The following is a 22,204-nucleotide window of genomic DNA, read 5'->3' as shown; positions in this document are numbered from 1 at the left end:
CCGCTTGTTGACTTGAGCTTACTAAGACAAGTCCAAAGAGAAACGAGGTCAATGCTGTATTAAATAACAAATTTTCTAAAATTTTACAAATATTTACAGATGGTTCTAAGGAACCTGTCAGTCAAAAGGTTGGAATATGTGTATATATTCCGGAATTTGAAATGCAAATTAGTTTGAAGTTGCCCGATGAGTTATCTGTGAACACTGCAGAGTTAACACTATAATAATAGGACTACAGTGGGTTGAACAAGTCAGTCCAAACAGAGTAGTAATATGCTCAGATTCTTCTTCTGCTTTAATTAGAATATTACATTCAAAATCAGACAGAGAAGATTTATTAATGGAAGTTTATTTATCATTATACAGATTGAAAGAAGCTGGAATAGTGGTGTATTTTTGTTGGGTACCAGCACATGTTGGGATCTCTGGTAATGAGGTTGCTGATAAACTAGCAAAAAAGCACTAGACAAGAGAGAGGTGGATGTTAAAGTACCTATGGGGAGTTCTCTGTAATGGCCCTGAGGAAAAAATATTGCAAGACTCCTTTAATATATCTTTTTGGTGTGGACTTAAATGAGATATCAGACCCTGTATTTATCAAAAGAGTAGGTCTGATTTCTTATGCATCTAAGAAATATATTCTACTAAACTGGAAAAAAGAATACCCTCCAACATTTGAATTAAGCATATCACAAACGACACACTAAACATGGAATATTTAACATACGGTTTAAAAAACAAAACCCACATCTTCTTAGAGACCTGGAATATTTTTACGGACCTAATATAAACCCTTTGACCCATGTTTTTGTAATTCACTATCCATTGTATTTGACTATTTATGTCCTGTTATTTTATCTGTTTTAATTTGTTATCACAAATTGGATTTGTTGATGTATATGTTTTCATATATGTATACTCGGATGCTGTAGAATATTTCTATATTTCTCATCATATTCAAATCATTGTTTTGAAATTGGAAAATAAATAAATAATTATATATATATATATATATATATATATATATATATATATATATATATATATATATAAAGTACCTATAGGGGGAAAAAGAGGCAAAATCGAATAAGTGGCAAATTAGATGGGAGAGTAGTAACACAGGGAGATGGTGTTATAATATTACACAAGTCAAGTCAAGAAACCTTTATTTATATAACGCTTTTTACAATACAGAGTGTTTCAAAGCAGCTTTACAGAGATAACAGGAAAATAATGCATCAAAGTTTGTTTCCAGAAGAAAATAGCGTCACAGTCCAGCTTAAGTAAGTTCAGTGATGATTCACCTTGTTGTAAAAAAAAAGAAAAGTTATTAATTTAGTTCATTTATATATATATAGCCACTCTGGAGAAAATCATGATGTCCGTGATGTCATCCTCCAGCTCAGTTCAGTTCTCATATAATGGTGTCAATGCAGGCAGATCAATATTATTGTTGATCCGATCTGCAGCCTACTTAGTCTCTACTTAGACTACTTAGTCTCTCTCTTCGAGAGCTTGCGACTAATGTACAGCACCGGCCGCTCCTCTCCCTCTATCTCCTGGGACAGGACCGCTGCCAGCTCCCTGTCCGATGCGTCAGTCTGTAACAAGAAAAGAAGAGAAAAATCAGGAGAATGTAATAGTGGGCCGCCACACAGAGCAGCCTTTACCTGGGTCCACTGGACCGGGTCTGGTGCTTCCTTTTTAGTGAGATCAGTCAGCGGGCTGGCGAGGTCCGAATAATTAGGCACAAACCTTCTATAATATCCCGCCAGCCCCAGGAACTGTCTCACCTCGTTTTTGGTCTTGGGCCTCGGGCAAGTTGCATCAGCTGCGGTCTTATCAATTTGCGGCCGCACCTGCCCGTGACCCAAGTGGAAGCCCAGATACCTGACCTCTACCCGCCCAACCGCACACTTCTTTGGGTTGGCCGTGAGCCCAGCCAGTCCCAGCGCTCTCAGGACAGCGCACACATGCTCCATATCCCATACGCAGCATGGGGCCAGAGCAGGCCCATCGGGAGCACCGGGAGAATTCCCGGTGGCCTGGCGACTATTTTGGCCTGCTGCCAGCCAGCGTTTATTATTTATTTATTTATTTATTTTTATTATTATTTTTTTATATATATATATATATACTACTACATTTACCAGTGATCATTTTCGCACTTGTCATTCAATAAAATTATTATAATAAAATAAAATGGCAAGGCTACGATTCGACTTTAAGCCTCAGCCAAACGGTTAAACAGAAAATGCGAGCAGCACCCGATGATGGACAGAAAACGGTCAGGTGGAGCAGAGGACAACGAAAAAGAAAGCACTCCAAGAACAAGCATCAAAATGTTGCAAAATGAATGACCTGTTCAGGGCTTCAAGTGCAGGTCAGTTTCATCTGTAAATACTGTACTTTTTTCTTTGTTAACTTATTATTGAAATGCTAGCAAATGTAAGCGGTAGCACCCCTATTACTATCGTCACTCAAAATACTATATGCTAAAGGAGATTAATATTATTTAGTGTAAAGTTACATTAGTAATTTAGCAGACAAATATGAACATTTATGTGGTACTGGGAGCAGGGAGACAGGAGTGATAGTGCAGAAATCAACAAAAAATAATGCAATAACATTTTAGAAAATTGTCTGCCCATTTTTTTTTAATCAAATGTAGGTGGAGGAGACAGTCAACCTAGCTCTATAGCTGTGGTGCAATGATCACACATTCAGCCAGGGAGTGAGATGTCAAAATAAGATTTTTTTTTTTAATTTTTTTTTTTACATATTGTATGAAATATAGTGTTGCTAAATGTTGGATATTTAAGTAATTTTAAGATAAAAACAAAATTTTGTCATAAATATAATACTTGGATTTTTTACTAAAATAAATGTAGATTCTGGGCAAACAAATTACAATAAGGTGGTTGTTTTGCACCAAGGTGGAGACAGTTCTGTTTGTAACATGAGGCCAGAACAAGTGACAGGTGAAGAAGTGACAGGTGAAGAAGAGACAGGTGAAGAAGAGACAGGTGCAAGAAAAACACACACACTTTATATAATACTAGTACTCCACTTTATTTAGTGTATGAGGCTGATGATACTGGTGGAAGGGAGAGACAGAGAGATATTAGGGAAAATGAAGAGAAGGAAAAGGGAAGTGAAGATACCGTTCAAGAGAAAGCCTTTAATTATTTTACATGGCCCCAGCCTAAGGATTTAGACCAATAAATGTAATTTAGGAAAAAACAGGGTTGTCCATGTTTCTAAATTGGCCTGGATGGGTATAGGATTTCCCGGCCTGAAATTGTGTCCCAGTCCGGCCCTGGGCCGGAGAATTCGGTCCATGAGATGCTGAAATGTGGCTGGAGCCCCAAACAACCCGAACGGAAGTGCAACGAATTGGTGTTACCCGAAAGGCGTGTTTTTTCTTTAGATAAAGGCGATAAGGGGATCTGCCAGTATCCTTTCGTTAAGTCCAGTGTTGAATAAAAGCGAGCAGTGCCCAACTGATCAAGCAGTTCGTCAATCCGCGGAATTGGATACGCACCGAACTTCGACACAGCGCTAACTCTGCGGTAATCCACACAGAAACAAACCGAGCAGTCGGTTTTAGCACTAAAACTATCGGGCTCGCCCTATTACTTTGGGACTCTTCTATTACCCGCATCTCGAGCATCGCCTCTAACTCAGATTGAACCACTTTCTTTTTGTGTTCAGGCAACCTATACGGCTGGCTGCGAACCACCACGCCCGGCTCAGTCTCAACATGGCGCTGAATAAGATTAGTTTGACCAGGGTAGGGGCGAGAACACGTCGGCATATTCTGCCTGCAACCTGGCTATGTCAGCAATCTGGGACGGTGAAAGATAATCTCCTCCCGGGGCCAGTGCGAGTTAGACTGGTAATACCAAACTCTGCTACTTCGCTTTGCTTCGTAGACAGAGTCTGGCATGGCATAATTGAAAAGCGTTTTCTTTGTAGCGGGGGGCGCTTGTCTGAAGTTTAAAATCATTGGTTACCCGTAAGCCAATCACATAACGTTTGGTTATGGCGTGTGTTATGCGCATGCTCAGCCGCATCTAACTTCCACTGTAAACACATGTTTTATGCGAAAACAAAACCATCGAGCGAAATACCGGAGTGAACGTGGCTGTGAACGACTTTTGCAGATTATGTGAAGTAAATCTACGCATCCACGGTACAATACTCATAATTGAGATCACCCACTTGCTGTGTGACCTCAAAGGGCCCTTGCCACTTTGCAAGTAATTTAGAACTCGACGTAGGGAGCAATACAAGGACTTTATCTCCCGGTGAAAATTCTCTATGTTGGGTTCCCCTGTTGTATAACTGGGTCTGTCTGTCCTGAACCTGTAACAAATTCTCCATTGAGAGCCGACCCAAAGTGTGGAGTTTTGTTCTCAGGTCCAGGACACACTGAATTTCATTACGACTCTCCGAAGGTCCTTCCTCCACAGTCTCCTTTAGGACGTCCAGCACCCCGCGGGGCTGACGTCCATAAAGGAGCTTCAAAGGAGGGAAAACCCCGTGGAGTAGACTTGTAGTCAAGACCGCCTAAACTGAGACCAAGACACTACCAAGACCAGAGGGTATCGAGACCAAGACAAGACCAAGACCAAGACCAAGACCAAGACAGACCAAGTCAAGACCAAGACCAAGTCGAGACCAAGACCGAGACCAAGTCGAGACCAAGACCGAGACCAAGTCGAGACCGGAGGGGAAAAAAAAAACAGACTGAGTTGAAGCTAAGCAATAACTATGAATTCAAGAACAGCATCATACTAGGGTTCAGCCGCAGTTTACATTCAATACATATTAGACGGTATTACTTCAACTACACAGGCAGAACTATACAGAGACAGACCATGTCATGTGTGTGACTGTGAGCTCACTGTAAATGTTTTTGCAGACTGGGTGAGATCAACTGTGTAGCAATTGCATAACGGCTGTTACTGCACTATTAGAGGATTGAGACTCCCTTAACTTTTGTGTACTGTTAAGGACTGACATGACTGGTACTGACTGGTTCATCTGACAAAACATCAAACACCTCCAACACCATCTTGCTCCTCCAACAACTGTCTAAAGAATGAGAAATATGTAACCAATTGAAATTATACTTAATGTGTAGATGAAATTGTAACATCAATTTAAAGATATACAATTATAAACTTGGATTAGGCCTAATGTTTAGTCAACACAACGGAGATATGCAGATGATATTTAAAAGACCATTTATTTAGTCTAACACCACCATTTTAAATACAATACTGTAATCAAACAACACACACACACACACACACACACACACACACACACACACACACACACACACACACACAGAGAGAGATATCAAAGACACAAATTCATCTAAGCAAATGCCTGCCTATCTCTGCCAATTTCGGAGTCTCCAAATTAATCCATTCTGCAACTTTTAAATGCATAATAAAATGTTTAAAAACGAAATTATAGGCTTAAGTGCAGGATCCGAAAGTTGGTCGTTTTGTCGCTATGGTTACACACACACACACACACACACACACACACACACACACACACACACACACACACACACACACACACACACACACCGTTGGCGGTGCGCTCAAAGTCATCTGTCAGTTGTGCAGTTACCCAAAATCTCCTGAATGAAGTTAAAACCCATCATGTCACTGATATGTGTTTTTTAAATCAAGTGATCAAAGTGCTCGTTGCCGCTGCGATCAGTGGCGCGGATAAAGTGTTTTCTCGTGTGGCTTGCGCACACGCCGCACTGTCTTCACTCGGACGCGCGCTTCAATCCGTTCCGTTGCGGATAATAATGTTGCATTATCGAACGTTGTGTCGTCGTGGATATTGTAGTATTGTATTGCTAAATCCCCCGACCACTATGTCGGTCTGAGACAGCGAGACCTAGACAAGACCGAGAGGTCCGAGACCAAGACAAGACCAAGACCAAAGACCGCCAAGGCCGTGACAAGATCGAGACCACGTAAAAGTGGTTTTGAGACCGGTCTCGAGATCAAGACCGGTCTCGAGACATACATCACTACCATGGAGGCTTGCGGGACCTTGCTAACACCGAACAACAGGGGTTCCAACCATTTATCCCAATTTTTGGCGTCATCGTGAACGAATTTACGAATCATGGTCTTTAACGTGCGATTAAATCATTCGACCAGTCCGTCTGTTTGTGGGTGATAGACGCTGGTATGAACCGATTAATGCCCAACAACTCCTAAAGTAAACGCCGTGCCCTGGTCAGTGAGGATCTCTTTCGGTATCCCCACTCGGGAGATTAAACTAAACAGTGCATCTGCAAAAACTCTTAGCTGAGATGGTGCGGAGAGCCCCTGCCTCAGGATATCGGGTTGCATAGTCCACTATCACTAATGCAAACCGATGTCCACATGCGGATCGTTCTAATGGCCCAATGAGGTCCATCGCAATTCTTTCGAAGGGGACCTGCATTAAAGGAAGCGGACACAATGGCGCTTTTGGGGAGGCCGTTGGATTTACCAGCTGACATTCGCGACAAGACGCGCACCATCTGCGCACGTTCTCGTGAATGCCCGGCTAAAAGAAACAGGCCATGAGACTATTAATTGTCGTTATTTGTCCTAAATGTCCCGCCATGGGATTAGAATGAGCCGCCTGGAAAAGCATTTCCTGACGGCTTTTTGGTACTAATAATTGGGTTGTAATCTGCTTTGACTGAGTGTCTTGTGTCACTCGATACAACCTATCTTTAATAATCGCAAAATAGTATCCCAATTTAGATAGGTTGTGTGTGAGCGGACAATCGGGTTGGAGAGACTGATCGTCGATGGTACGGACCTGTTCAAATGCGTGTTTTAATGACTCATCCTAAAACTGCTCCAGGGAAAAATCATCGCGCTCCAAGATAATCTGTCTCTCGATTGCGCTCGGTTCCCCTGAATCTAGTTTCGAGGGTCCCGGTTCCGTCTCTCCCATCCGCACCGTCGCCTCGCTATCCTGCGCTTTCTGTACACAAGAGGCATCCACACATAAGCCCCTGATCAATTCACTAAAAGCTGGCCAATTTGTTCCCAAAATCAGCGGATGCCTGAGGTGCGGGTTGACTGCCACCTCTATCCTATGCTTTTGACCCCTAAATTGAATCACAGCTGACATTAAGGGACAATTCACTACGCTCCCATGCACACACCTTACCCGAACCATGCAGCTCATATCTAATGCTTTTTTTTATTGAATATTGTGTCACAGGGTGACGTTAAGCGGAACTGTTCCTCCCCATTCTTGTTTCCCGGTGGGAGCGAGTTTAACGTAACACCAGAACGGTTCCGGGTCCTTCCGTGTAAACAGTCTGGCCGGGCTTAGTAATGAGGAAATGAGCGGCAGCTGGGTAACGAGCGGAGATTGAGCCACGAGTGATATGGATTTGTGAGGGGGATTATAAAAGGATTGGTTAATGTGGAGACAAGAAAGTCATTGTTGTCGAGCAGATCACGTCGAGCAGATCACGAGTTGAGCAGCACACGAGAGAGCAGATCGCACAGGACGGGGAAAGACTGCATGTTAGGAAGAAGGAGCTGGAGATCAGCGGTTTGGTTGAACTGTGTTATTTCATCGAACAGATAAGTGTTATCTGCCATTCCTATTAGGAAGCTAATGCCTGCAGTGCCTGTTACCCGCCATGGTTTGGTGAGGCTGCCCCGGCATCTATTGAGATCTGGTTTGAAGCCTTTAATGCCAGTTGTGTGTTCATAGTAAACTACCTACACAGCCCTGGATGTACAGTTTTGGTCAGTTGAGCGGAGAGAGTCGGCTGGGACCACGAGAGGAGACCTTATTCACTGTGAGTTGCAGTGCTTAATCTGAAGTGAACACGTGTGATCATTTGAGGTGACTGAATTGTGCACTGGTGTGGAAACTGTAATTTTGTGTCTGCCCGTTCCCCAGTTGGCATACTCGTGGGTCTCGAATGTCAAATTGAAATTAACTAACTGCTGTGTGTTGAGCATATGCTGTACAGGAATGCAGCCCCATCCTGTCTGCGTTGAAGAGGATTTGTGAGATATCCATGCATCGCTGTTCTGTGGTAAGAAGATCCAGTTGTCGATTGTTGGATTCTGTATTCACCACTGTTGTTCTGTGAACATAGAGAAACTGCCCTCTGCCATTGAAGGCTGCCATCACTGTCCTGTGGAAAAAGGACCCAGTTGTCGACTGTTGAATCCTGTACTCACCACTGTTGTTCTGTGAACATCGAGAAACCGCCCTTCGCTATTGAATGCTGCCATCACTGTTCTGTGGTAAGATCCAGTTGTTGATTGTTGGATTCTGTATTCACCACTATTGTTCTGTGAACATAGAGAAACTGCCCTCTGCCATTGAATGCTGCCATCACTGTCCTGTGGAAAGAGGACCTAGTTGTTGACTGTTGAATTCTGTATTCACCACTATTGTTCTGTGAACATAGAGAAACTGCTCTCTGCCATTGAATGCTGCCATCACTGTCCTGTGGAAAGAAGACCCCGTTGTTGACTGTTGGATCCTGTACTCACCACTGTTGTTCTGTGAACATAGAGAAACTGCCCTCTGCCATTGAATGCTGCCATCACTGTCCTGTGGAAAGAGGACCTAGTTGTTGACTGTTGAATTCTGTATTCACCACTATTGTTCTGTGAACATAGAGAAACTGCCCTCTGCCATTGAATGCTGCCATCACTGTCCTGTGGAAAGAAGACCCCGTTGTTGACTGTTGGATCCTGTACTCACCACTGTTGTTCTGTGAACATAGAGAAACTGCCCTCTGCCATTGAATGCTGCCATCACTGTCCTGTGGAAAGAGGACCTAGTTGTTGACTGTTGAATTCTGTATTCACCACTATTGTTCTGTGAACATAGAGAAACTGCTCTCTGCCATTGAATGCGGCCATCACTGTTCTGTGGGGAAGTTACTGTCCGTCGCTGTATTTCAACTGCCGCCGGCTTGTGGAAGGGGGGTGACCCCCAGCTAGCGGGTGTGTCCCGTGGAGAGAGCGAGAGAGCTCCCCGTTTGCCATCTACGACTGACTATTGCATTGCGTCGGATGATCCCCTGCCCTATCCTCCCCCCGTCCCAAAAAGAGGTGACACTCAAATAATTGATGCTGTCCTGTGAGAAGAGTAACCCCTTCCCTTGTTGTCAATTTCCTACCAGTGCCTGCCTCAACACTTACCTTCGGCCGAAGAGGAACTGCTGTGTGTTCCCTCACCAGTGTCTGCTCCATTACTAACCGCTGGCTGAAGAGGAACTACTGTGAGAATCCTTACCAGTGTCTGCTCCATTACTTACCTTTGGCTGAAGAGGAACCGTTGTGCGAATCCTTACTAGTGCCCGCTCCACTACTTATTCCCCGGCCGAAGAGGAACCGCTGTGCGAATCCTTACCAGTGCCTGCTCCATTACTTACCTCCGGCCGAAGAGGAGCGGCTGTGTGAATCCTTGCCAGTGCCTGCTCCATTGCTTATGTCTGGCTGAAGAGGAACCGCTGCGCGAATCCTTACCAGTGCCTGCTCCATTGCTTATGTCTGACTGAAGAGGAACCGCTGCGCGAATCCTTACTAGTGTCTGCTCCATTACTTACCTCCGGCTGAAGAGGAACTGTTGCATGAATCCTTATCAGGGTCTGCTCCATTACTTACCGTTGACCGAAGAGGAGCTGCTGTGTGAATCCTTACCAGTGCTGTTCTATTACTTACCTCTGGCCGAGAGGAACTGTTGTGTGAACCCTTGCCAATGTCTGCTCCATTGTTTGCCTCTGCCTGTCCGAAGAGGGATCGTTGTGCGAACTTCCCACGCAACCTGGTGGAAGAGAGAGGTGGATCAGTCGGTGGATTTTAGTTTGAGATTGGACTTATTTTAACTAAATAAAATACAAGTTTTGATACTAATTATCTTGTCTGGTCTGTTGGTGTCTCTGGGTAACTCCTCGAGGTGGTACGCTCAGAAGGGGAGGGAAGGCCACCCCGGCCTGTGACAATTGCAATATTCACCAAGGAACACTCAGGTAAGATGACGTAACATTAGAACAGCCTTCTATCTGTACCGTTTTGACTTCTTTGCTCGCTGTTTTACTATTATTCTCATGCACTGACTTGTTCACTAAGCTGAACAGCTAATCAGAGTTCCCTCTCTCACTGATGGCCCGACGCCAATTCAACATGTCGAATCGGCCGATAAAAAGCCATCGAGGACCAATTTCAGCCAACGGTGCGGAACACACTGAGAAAACTTAGTCGGCCGAAACTGCCCGACGGCCGACCGTCGGCTTGGTGTGTCCCGGGATTAACAGTGAAAACTAATGCCTTGCTTCCTAATGATATCTCCCAAGGGTAGCATGTACAGAGTGAACAGCAACGGTCCTAGGACTGAGCCTTGTGGTACTCCATACTGAACTTGCGATCGAAATGACATCTCTTTGTTTATTACTACAAACTGACAGTTTGTATAGTACACAGACAGTAGGGAGGATAAATTGTCAGGGAGAAAATAGAAAAGAAGAAGTATTGCTGTCTAGATTAAGATTAGGACATACTTGGTTGAAATCAACACTGGCACTTATGGGTTTACATGAAAATGGATTATGCGATGTGTGTGGTGTATTTGAATGTCATATATGCATGTCATGTGCTTTTTATATGTAGTAAATATAGTATATATTGTGATACACTATTTAATCACTTTAAGAAAGGGGAGAATATATGAAAAATATTTTAGGAAAAGGCTTATTGGACAGACAGCTGTACAGAGCACTAATGACAATTATATATGACATGGGTCATATGACACGGGAATATAATATGTGTGGATGGATTACTTTTAGCATTAATCTCACCATAGGGGTTGAGTGTGGATGGAGGAGCTGAACACGCAGAGCCGGATGAAGCTCAATGAAACCTCTGGGGGGGTTTAAATTTCAGACTCATCAACCATGTTAATTTGCACTTCAGTACAGTAGGTGGCGATAATGCTCCTAAGGAGTTAATCGCCATTAAAACAACAACAACAAGAAGAAGACATTAGAAAGATGTCATGTTTTCAAAAAGATGGTAATCAGAATTTTTTGTATATCGAAAACATAACAACAACAAAAAAAAAGTATAATTGTGGCATTAGCGAAAAAATCATGCCATGACCAATTAGATGTTTAAATAAATATAAAATATCACTATTATTATAATCAAATGCATCGCATGTCTCAGCTGAATCCTATACATAAAATTGAATTAAGCTCTAAAAAAAGGTTTGAAACAGGCTACTGGGATTGTGATTAAACCCATTTCATTTACAGCAATGACCAGCATTAAGGTACACAATTCAAATTTATGGTAAGGCAGTTATAATATGTAAGTTAATATTTTGTGTATGTTTGGTAACATTACTTGAATTTACTCATAATGTTGCAAAAGTAAATTAATAATTTAATTGTAAGTTTAATGCTTCAACACTGAAAATTAATTTAGAGAATAGAGTTTGTTTGACACTATTCAGCAGAAGTTAAACAATTTTACAAAATGGTTCAAATATTACAGTTGTTAAAGTGACAGCAGCCAACATGACTGCTGCAGTCATTAATGTTAATCAAACAAGAAAAGACAAAGATAAAATCACTCACTGCTCTTGAATTAATAACTTTTGTATATAATAACTTGTAATTAATAACTTTTTGTAATAAGTTTTAAATAGGGATTAGTCTATATTTAATGTATGCAGCAGTGTTATTTCACATTTGATTACTTAATAGCTGTTGTAGGCTATTACTTATATGAATACCACTGTTACCTGAAAAATACCACATAATACCATATCTTCCTGAAAAACCTAAAGCACTGTATATTTAATTTGTATTTTTGTTCTGTTGTATGTTTTGTCGGTTTTGTTTGTAATTAGTTTCTTTGTTCTTATTTTATCGCTGACTGTTAACTTGTCTTCTGTAACTGTTTTGAGAATTTTTTACTTGCATTAATTAATGTAGTATTCTTTTTTTTTTTCAGCATTACTGATGATAAAAGGGCTACTCTGACATTTTAACAGTCCCAGATCAGAAGTAATCAACAAGAAATGGAATAATAGATTCAAATGGAGCTGGTTGCAGGAGACTGTCTATGTAGAAGGGAACGTCATATCTCTTGATTGCTTCTGTAAAATTGATACACCAGGCAGGTTTATTTGCACTCTCTGCAACAATACAATGAACTATGGCACAAGTGGAAAGAGAGCACTACAAACATATGAAAGCATGGAAGATCCAAAAGCAGAGCATGTGCATTGAGATAACACCAGCTACTAATACCATTGTGACAGCCCCACCAAGAGAGCTTAGCAGATCAATACCTACTCTATGTGACCATGTTGCACAGGATCAATTAAGTGTTTTAGATCAGATCAGAACCTATTAAATATAATTACTTCTAAATAGACAGAAATTCCATGTTCTAAAAGCAAACAGTTGGTTACTTGGTTTTTAACAGCATTGAAAAGTAGAAGTTAGTAGATGTAGATGGAAAATTGGCTAAACAATTCTTATTTCAGACTATACATGGTTTTTAAAATTATATTGTTTTTCTTTTGTTTTTCAGGCACTGTTTATTGGTTTCATTGCAGAGCATTCTCTTCCTCTGTCAATTGCACCAGGAATTATCAAATTGGCCCAGGAGTTGGCTAAAGACCCCAAAGCCCTTGCCCAACTCTCTATGGACAGGACATCTGCTTCATACAAGCTCACACACAGTGTGAAAAAGACCATCCTAGATGACAAGGAATAAGATAAAGGAATAAGAAGCATTCCCTTCTCCCTCAACATTGACTACGCCACCAGTAATACCAACAAAAGGGTCCTGGGTGTCCTTGTCAGCTACTGGTCTCAGAAAATCGAGAAGATGGTCATTCAACATCTTGCAGCATAAGATCTCACAACCGTGACATCTGAGTCACTTTTTAATATACTAGATGACCTTTTTGAAAAAATTACTCTGCCGTGGCATAATTTGTTGTCCATTCTCATGGACTCATGTGCTGTGATGAGGGGGTCTAAGAACGGACTGGAGACAAAGATCAGGGAGCGACGAACCCCACAACTCCTTGACATTGATGGAGACTCATGTCACCACATCCACAATGCCAGTAAGAAGTTCTGCAGTCAATTTGAGCATTGGGTTGAGGCTCTGCTGTCAGACCTACACACTAACCAAAAATGGTCAGTCGACATGAAAGAATATCTCAGAGAAATCTGTTGCATATTTGGAGTCCTTTTCTCTCGTCCAGAGTGCTAAATCCCCCACCGATGGCTCGCAGTCAAGTCAAGTCACCTTTATTTATACAATACAGATTGTATCAAAGCAGCTTCACAGTAATAACATGAAAATAATACAACAAAGTTTGTTTCTAGAAGAAAATTGCGTCATCGTCCACCTTAAGTAAGGCAGAACAATAATATTGTTGAATATTAAATGTCCCCAACTAAGCAAGCCAAAAGCCAAGGCAACAGTGGCAAGGAACCAAAACTCCATCAGTGACAGAATGGAGGAAAAAACCTTGGGAGAAACCAGGCTCAGTCAGGGACCAGTTCTCCTCTGGCCAACGAAAGAACAGTGTATGATTATGATTCAGGCAGCATTACAAGGTCAGAAGTTAGATTGGATCAGAACATTCAGAATATGTATCCAGTTCCATCTGGTTGGTCCCACGTCCCACGTCACTCCTCTGTTCATCTCTCTGCAATGGCTACCACTCGCTGCTCGCATCAAGTTCAAGGCATTGTCGCTTGCTTACAGATCTCTACCAGATCTCTCAGCTCCCTCCTACTTTCACTCGCTCCTACGAGTCTACACCATCACATAGAGGCACAAAATCACTTTCCAGAACATTCTCATTCACGGTTCCATGCTGGTGGAATGCTCTCCCCACCCTCATCCGGAAAGCAGAATCCCTGGCAACATTCAAAAGACAGCTGAAAACTCATCTCTTCCGTGAGCACTTAACCTCATAAAAAAAAAAAAAAAAATATATATATATATATATATATATATATATACAGGTGCTGGTCATAAAATTAGAATATCATCAAAAAGTTGATTTATTTCAGTAATTCCGTTAAAAATGTGAAACTTGTATATTATATAGACTCATTACATGCAAAGTGAGATATCTCAAGCCTTTATTTGTTATAATTTTGATGATTATGGCTTACAGCTTGTGAAAACCACAAAATCAAAATCTCAGAAAATTAGAATATTACATGAAATCACACAGTAATTACACAGTAATACCATGGTCATTGAACCAGGTTTTGGTTATTTTGGCAGTGTGGGCCGGTGCAAATCCTGCTGGAAAATGAAGTCAGCGTCTCCATAAAGCTTGTCTGCTGAAGGAAGCATGAAGTGCTCTGGAAATGTCCTGGCAGACGGCTGCGTTGAGTGGACCACAGTGGACCAACACCAGCCGATGACATGGCTCCCCAAACCAACACAGACTGTGGAAACTTCACACTGGACTTCAAGCATCTTGGATTGTGTGCCTCTCCATTCTTCCTCCAGACTCTGGGACCTTGGTTTCCAAATGAGATGCAAAATTTGCTCTCATCAGAAAAGAGGACTTTGGTCCACTGTACTTTATTAAATCCAGAGTCAACGCAGCCGTCTACCAGGACATTTTCAGAGCACTTCATGCTTCCTTCATTTTCCAGCAGGATTTGCACCTGCCCACACTGCCAAAATAACCAAAACCTGGTTCAATGACCATGGTATTACTGTGTAATTACTGTGTGATTTCATGTAATATTCTAATTTTCTGAGATTTTGATTTTGTGGTTTTCATAAGCTGTAAGCCATAATATCAAAATTATAACAAATAAAGGCTTGAGATATCGCACTTTGCATGTAATGAGTCTATATAATATACAAGTTTCACTTTTTTAACGGAATTACTGAAATAAATAAACTTTTTGATGATATTCTAATTTTATGACCAGCACCTGTATATATATATATATATATGGGTCATTGACGAATAAGGTTTTTAAAAGTGTAAAAAAATAGAATGGAGATATAACTATATTTGAAACCATTTTTTAGTTTACCTAGGTGTTAACAATAAGATTTTGTGGTTTGTACAATCAATTAACACTGTTTTTTGTCATTTTTTACAAGATGGACAAAATTTGTCACCAAAAAAGTCATTTGGTTTAACCATGAATATATCTAAAATTATTAATTTGCAGATAATTATTCATGAAAAAAACTGATTTGACATTGATGTTGAGATAGTATATAGTGTGTACCACAGAAGAAATATTAAATAAAATTATCACTGATCTCATAAATGTAATAATTTATTGGACTACTCTAAACACTCCAACATATTCAAGTAAAACATTGCACAGGGAAAGGAGAAAAGGGGAAATGTAAAAAAAAAAGCCTTATTTGCTTTATATTTGTATTATTGTAGTTCCTTTAGTTATTAAAAACAATATTATTCGATTTAAATATTTACTATATCAGTTTTACTGAATGACCACGGCCGGTTATACCGAATGACCATGTCTGCTGCCCTTGACATTATGAATATTTAAGACAATAAACAGACACAAATAGCTTCAAAAGCACATTTTATTGTTAATATACACTCACCTAAAGGATTATTAGGAACACCATACTAATACTGTGTTTGACCCCCTTTCACCTTCAGAACTGCCTTAATTCTACGTGGCATTGATTCAACAAGGTGCTGAAAGCATTCTTTATAAATGTTGGCCCATATTGATAGGATAGCATCTTGCAGTTGATGGAGATTTGTGGGATGCACATCCAGGGCATGAAGCTCCCGTTCCACCACATCCCAAAGATGCTCTATTGGGTTGAGATCTGGTGACTGTGGGGGCCATTTTAGTACAGTGAACTCATTGTCATGTTCAAGAAACCAATTTGAAATGATTCGAGCTTTGTGACATGGTGCATTATCCTGCTGGAAGTAGCCATCAGAGGATGGGTACATGGTGGTCATAAAGGGATGGACATGGTCAGAAACAATGCTCAGGTAGGCCGTGGCATTTAAACGATGCCCAATTGGCACTAAAGGGCCTAAAGTGTGCCAAGAAAACATCCCCCACACCATTACACCACCACCACCAGCCTGCACAGTGTTAACAAGGCATGATGGATCCATGTTCTCATTCTGTTTAAGCCAAATTCTGACTCTACCATCTGAATGTCTCAACAGAAATCGAGACTCATCAGACCAGGCAACATTTTTCCAGTCTTCAACTGTCCAATTTTGGTGAGCTCGTGCAAATTGTAGCCTCTTTTTCCTATTTGTAGTGGAGATGAGTGGTACCCGGTGGGGTCTTCTGCTGTTGAAGCCCATTCGGCTCAAGGTTGTGCGTGTTGTGGCTTCACAAATGCTTTGCTGCATACCTCGGTTGTAACGAGTGGTTATTTCAGTCAAAGTTGCTCTTCTATCAGCTTGAATCAGTCGGCCCATTCTCCTCTGACCTCTAGCATCAACAAGGCATTTTCGCCCACAGGACTGCCGCATACTGGATGTTTTTCCCTTTTCACACCATTCTTTGTAAACCCTAGAAATGGTTGTGCGTGAAAATCCCAGTAACTGAGCAGATTGTGAAATACTCAGACCGGCCCGTCTGGCACCAACAACCATGCCACGCTCAAAATTGCTTAAAGGGGTGATGAACTGAGAAATCAAAATTTCCTTGAGCTTTTGACATATAAGAGATCATCATACTATAATAATATCCTGTAAGTTTCAGAACTGAAAACTAGTCCAATAAAAGCTTTTATAGACATCAGGCTCAGCAAACGACTCGTTTTTCAAAGTGGGGAACTATGACGTCAAAGAGGATAAAACACCGCCTCCACAAAAGAAGATCAACGCCTACTTCAACACGGCCTGTTTTGCCCCGCCCACCGATTCGCCCAAACATGCTAAATAACATAGGATGACATGATAATTGCTAAACCGGCTACTTACAAGCAATAAACATGCTGTTTACTAAATATTGTGCAGCGCCTGTTTGTGGAAGAAGACAGTCTGCATAAGCTTCCTTCGGATTCCAGCATGGTTAAACTTTATTAAATCAGTCAATCACAATTTCCCGACACGGATCTGCCAGCAACATGTAAGTAACCATGTGCATTCTAATGCCTGATCTGCGATCAGTTATTTCTGTGTAATTATTCAAGTTCAGATATTTCTCTTAAAATCGTTCAATACTGTTTATGCATCAGTGACTAAACGATCAACTTCACATCATTTCTCGTAGTATTATGAAAATAATCTTTTTTAAACTGTTATTAAATTATATACAGAAAGCGATCAAAGAACGATCCCTTTTAATCGCCCAAGCTGTCAATCAAACAGCACAGCGCGAGCCGCGAGAGCTTATCTGGACACTTGCCAAACTCGTGATGAAATAATGACACTGTTACACTAGTCAAGTCAAGTCAAGTCATCTTCATTTATATAGCGCTTTTAACAACGTAGATTGTCTCAAAGCAGCTTCACAGAGATAAGCGTATAATTTAAGGTAACAGAGATTGTTTTGGCTTTATAGCAGAGTTAAGTTATTTTCCATCTAAAGTTAGTTTTGATTGATTTGCTTCCGTCGCAACGATCATTTGTTATTAAATTAGGGGCCGCTAAGACGACACCATTCCCTCTACACAGACTTTAAACGCGAACCTGTGAGAAACGCTGATGGCGTTCACATGCGCATTTAGAATGGGTTCTATAGTTATGTGCGTTTGAAAATACGCAGGTTTGGAATTCCCTACAAGCCAAGCCTAAACAAAGTACTACACTACACAACGAAGCTCTTACTGTGTATTCACATCGTGTTTGCATTGTGATTTGGTGTAGCCTAAGCATTTGTGAGAGTGCAAAAATTGCATTGCAATGATAAGATCTTTATTCACGCGATCAACAGACTGTCTGTCATCTGCTCAGTCAGTGCTCATCATGCTGCAACCTTTCATGTGATGGAATAGATTTAAATATAATGCTTTAAACGATACTTTTCACGATTTGTTCATCTCGATAGCTGTAATAGTAAAAACGTAGTAAAAGTTTTGGAGAGAGTTCATGTAATACTAGCTATTTTATATGCAAGCATGTCAGCCAATCACAGCAGTGGGCGTTTGCACTGCAGTCTCACAGCAGACACGCCCCTTAAAACGGAGCATTCAAATCTAAGGCTGAAATCAGGCTGGGAAAAATGGCTTTTATTTATAAATTATGACAATTTTTGATGTAAAAATAATACTAACATTATAAGGGCACCCCAGGCAACATTATAAAATAATAAAACAATCCAGTTCATGACCCCTTTAAATCACCTTTCTTTCCCATTCTGACATTCAGTTTGGAGTTCAGGAGATTGTCTTGACCAGGACCACACCCCTAAATGCATTGAAGCAACTGCCATGTGATTGGTTGATTAGATAATTGCATTAATGAGAAATTGAACAGGTGTTCCTAATAATCCTTTAGGTGAGTGTATATTAACAATATTGTTATTGTTAATAATAACAATTATTAACCCCCCCCCCCCAGATTTTTTATAGCGCCAGATTACAATTTGTTATTTTATTAAACAAACTAAATAGCCCTTAAGTAATATGTTATTTATCTTATTTCCACGATGGCATGTCTTTTCTGGCGCGCTTGTTCCATGGCGGATTGCTATTATAACGGCGGATTTGCCAGACGCACACCAGGAGCGGTTCACAGCCGAGGAGACCGACATTCTCGTCAGGGCCGTAAAACACAGAGAAGTGACATTGGGGATGGAGAAACACACTCAAATTAGCTTCGGTTAAACAGGCGTATGATAATTTGGGTAGATGTGTAAGCTAGATTTATGCCTATTTTTTCACATCTTCATGGACACAACAATGATTTTCCTCATGTGTTAATATTTTTCCTTGTAATAATGTATGATTTGCAAAAATGAATGATTTAGCTGCTTCTGTGTAGATGAGACAATCAAAGTGTATGCGTTGTGCACAAGCTACATTGATTATGGCCAAGCATGCGCCCTTAAAATAGCATATGAATAACATGCGCAACACGCCTGACTGACACTAACTGACTTTAGACTAGGTTTTTCCTGGTCAGTGGCGGAATTGTTTTCTAAACCTGCAAAATAGCACCAGGGAACGTTTGCGCCAGAACACGCCTCCTCTTTTCCCTGATCCGCCCCCGGGAGCGCAAGTTCATTTCCAAATTTACCGGCGTGCGTCTGTGGAGGGAAAATTCTGCTGTGTGCGGGTGCAAAATAGGAATTATACATGCATCGGTGTACAAAGTCAATTGCGCTGGGTGCAAGATAGGGCCCTAAAACATTAAAGCATTTAATTGGTCTTGGAACAAGTGTTTAAATTGTTAAACAATGAGCTGCTATGCTATAAATTCATGAAAAATGTTCGGATTTGAAGATATCCCTCTCTGTTTGGGTTGCTAGGGTGCTCTTAATGGTTGCTATGGTGTGGCTTATTGGCTTCATGATGATCTTGAAAGACTGATTGATTGCCTGAGTAAAATGAGCCCACCCCCTTGTCTCTATGACACTGTGCTGCAAAATCATGTTCAATACAAAATCCCTATGCAATTTACCATAGTAGGATAAACATCCAGGTTTTTTGGGCATTCCCTTCTCCATAGTATGTCTATGGGGTACTTTCAGGCACCTATATTATTGAATATAATCATATAAATAATAAAAACAAATTATACCTTTCCCTTCTTTTGGCGAGCATCTGTTCTTTTTTAACAGGATCAGCATTGATCCTTGCCCAGAAGTGATATAATTATAAATCTATAAAAAGGTCAAAATTCAGTCAAAATTATATTTTAAATTTTATAATAATATACTCTGCACATTTTCTATTAATAAAATGTTGTATTTATTTATTCCAGATATGTACAAATATTCCAGATATGTACAAATATGACCAACATACATTGCTGTCATTCGATACAACCAGTAAGTCATTCGTTATAACCAAAATTTCGGTTTAACTGAATGACTCTTTTGGTTATAACAAATGACAAAATCTTCATTCAATGCTAATAGGCTGATATCTAGCTTCCTAGCTTGTTAGTTAGCTAGCTAGCTACCAAAAGGACAATCAAACATTTTATATTTAGTAAAAGTTTTTAAAATATTACAACATTATCCATGTTTTATAGCGGTTGTACCGAATGACCTGATATTTGGGGACATACGTATGTGTCAGGATACAGGCCAGGAGACAGAGGTAAGTGAATCCAAACACAGCTTTATTTAAGGTGACAAAAGTGCAAGGTGAGTATTCAATGAATTTAAGTGCAGATTCCGTGAAGATGAGTCGATGTAGGGTGAAAAGCAGGTAAGCACTTTCACTTCAGATAAGTTGATGTCAAGCAATCACAGTTCAGTAATATAAGTCTCTTCTCTTTCAGATGCGGTCGGCAGCAAGCAAGCTCGGATGAAACACTGGAAACTCGAAGGAACACAGGATCTCAGGCAGCATGGAATCTGACAGGATTTCTGAAGACGGCACAACAATGACATAGAGGTTTGTGTTTCAGGTAAGTATACATTACATCTTGGAGTCTTGATGCATCAGAGGAAAAGGAGACAACGGAATGTGATCTGTTCCTGTTGGAGGCTTGACAATGAACTGGGGCATTGGTGAGTGTTTTATAGAGCTTGATGAGGTTACTGATTGGGAACAGGTGCGGGTGATTAGTAATCCGGAGTGTGAGTGCAGGTGTGCCAAAGAGGATCCTGGGTAATGTAGTGCAGAAACAGACGGTGAACGTGACAGTACCCCCCCCTCCCCGAAGGAGCGTCCTCGCGCCATATAACATCCAAAGGGGTGGGAGGGTGGGCATCCTGGACTCCAGGACGGTCCAGGCGGAGCAGGCTGGTCAGGAGACCAGGGCGGAGCAGGCTGTGGGCATGGCCAGGGCGGAGCTGTTGGACCCTCGGGCGTCCAGGGCGGTGGTGACCCTTCGGGTGGCCATGGTGGTGAGGACCCTTCGGGTGGCCATGGCGGAGATGACCCTTCGGGCGGCCATGGCGGAGATGTTTCTTCAGGTGGCCATGGCGGAGATGACCCTTCAGGTGGCCATGGCGGAGATGTTTTTTCTGGTGGCCATGGTGACACTGGGAACCTCGTCGGAGAGACCTCCGCGGTCCCCCTAGCAGGTATACTGCGCCCCCCCCAAATTTTAATGGGGAAATTGTCAGGTTTTGACACATGGCTGGATGAGGCAGGGGGCGAAAGCAGCTCTGGGCTGGACAGGACCAGCGACGAAGGCGGCTCTGAGTTGGACAAAACCAGCGGCGAAGAGGGCTCCGGGCTGGACAGGACCAGCGGCGAAGAGGGCTTTGAGCCAGGCAGGACCAACGGCGAAGAGGGTTTTAAGCCGGGCGAGACTAGCGGCGAAGGAAGCTCTGGGCTGGACGGGACCAGTGGCGAAGTAAACGCCTTTGGGAAAACTGGCTCTGGCTCTTGCTCGAAGACTGGCTCTGGCTCTTGCTCGAAGACTGGCTCTGGCTCTTGCTCGAAGACTGGCTCTGGCTCTTGCTCGAAGACTGGCTCTGGCTCTGCAGGACTGACGTGAAGCTTTGGCTCGGCAGGACTGACCTGAAGCTCTGGCTCGGCAGGACTGACCTGAAGCTCTGGCTCGGCAGGACTGACGTGAAGCTCTGGCTCGGCAGGACTGACGTGAAGCTCTGGCTCGGCAGGACTGGCGTGACATCGAGGCAGGGCTGACAGGGCGAGAACTCTGGGTACGTCCTCCGGAGTCTGGCGTGCCTGACGGGTCCTCTTCCTCTTACGTCGGTGAAGGGGCGTTGTAGGGAGTGGTGGCTCAGCTAGGCAGACGATGTGATCAGATTTGGCTGGGCAGATAACAGGCTCGGTGGATTTGGTGGAACGTGGAGCAGATCTGCGAGCTCCCCGGACGGACATCAGAACGGGATCAAACACTTTAGACGCCAGATCAGCACTGTTTGAAATCAGTTTTCGTGCTCTGGGCCATGTGATCTCAGCCACTGGTCCGGAAAGGATACGGTGTTCAGCGGGGAGTGGTACTGTGGGTTTGTCTGGGTTGACTGTGAGCAGGTTCGGCGGGGCTGATGAGGTGAGGATCG

Source organism: Squalius cephalus (genome assembly GCF_949319135.1).
Source record: "Squalius cephalus genome assembly, chromosome: 14".
NCBI classification, from domain to species: Eukaryota; Metazoa; Chordata; class Actinopteri; order Cypriniformes; family Leuciscidae; genus Squalius; species Squalius cephalus.
Note: the sequence above shows the minus strand (reverse complement) of the source record.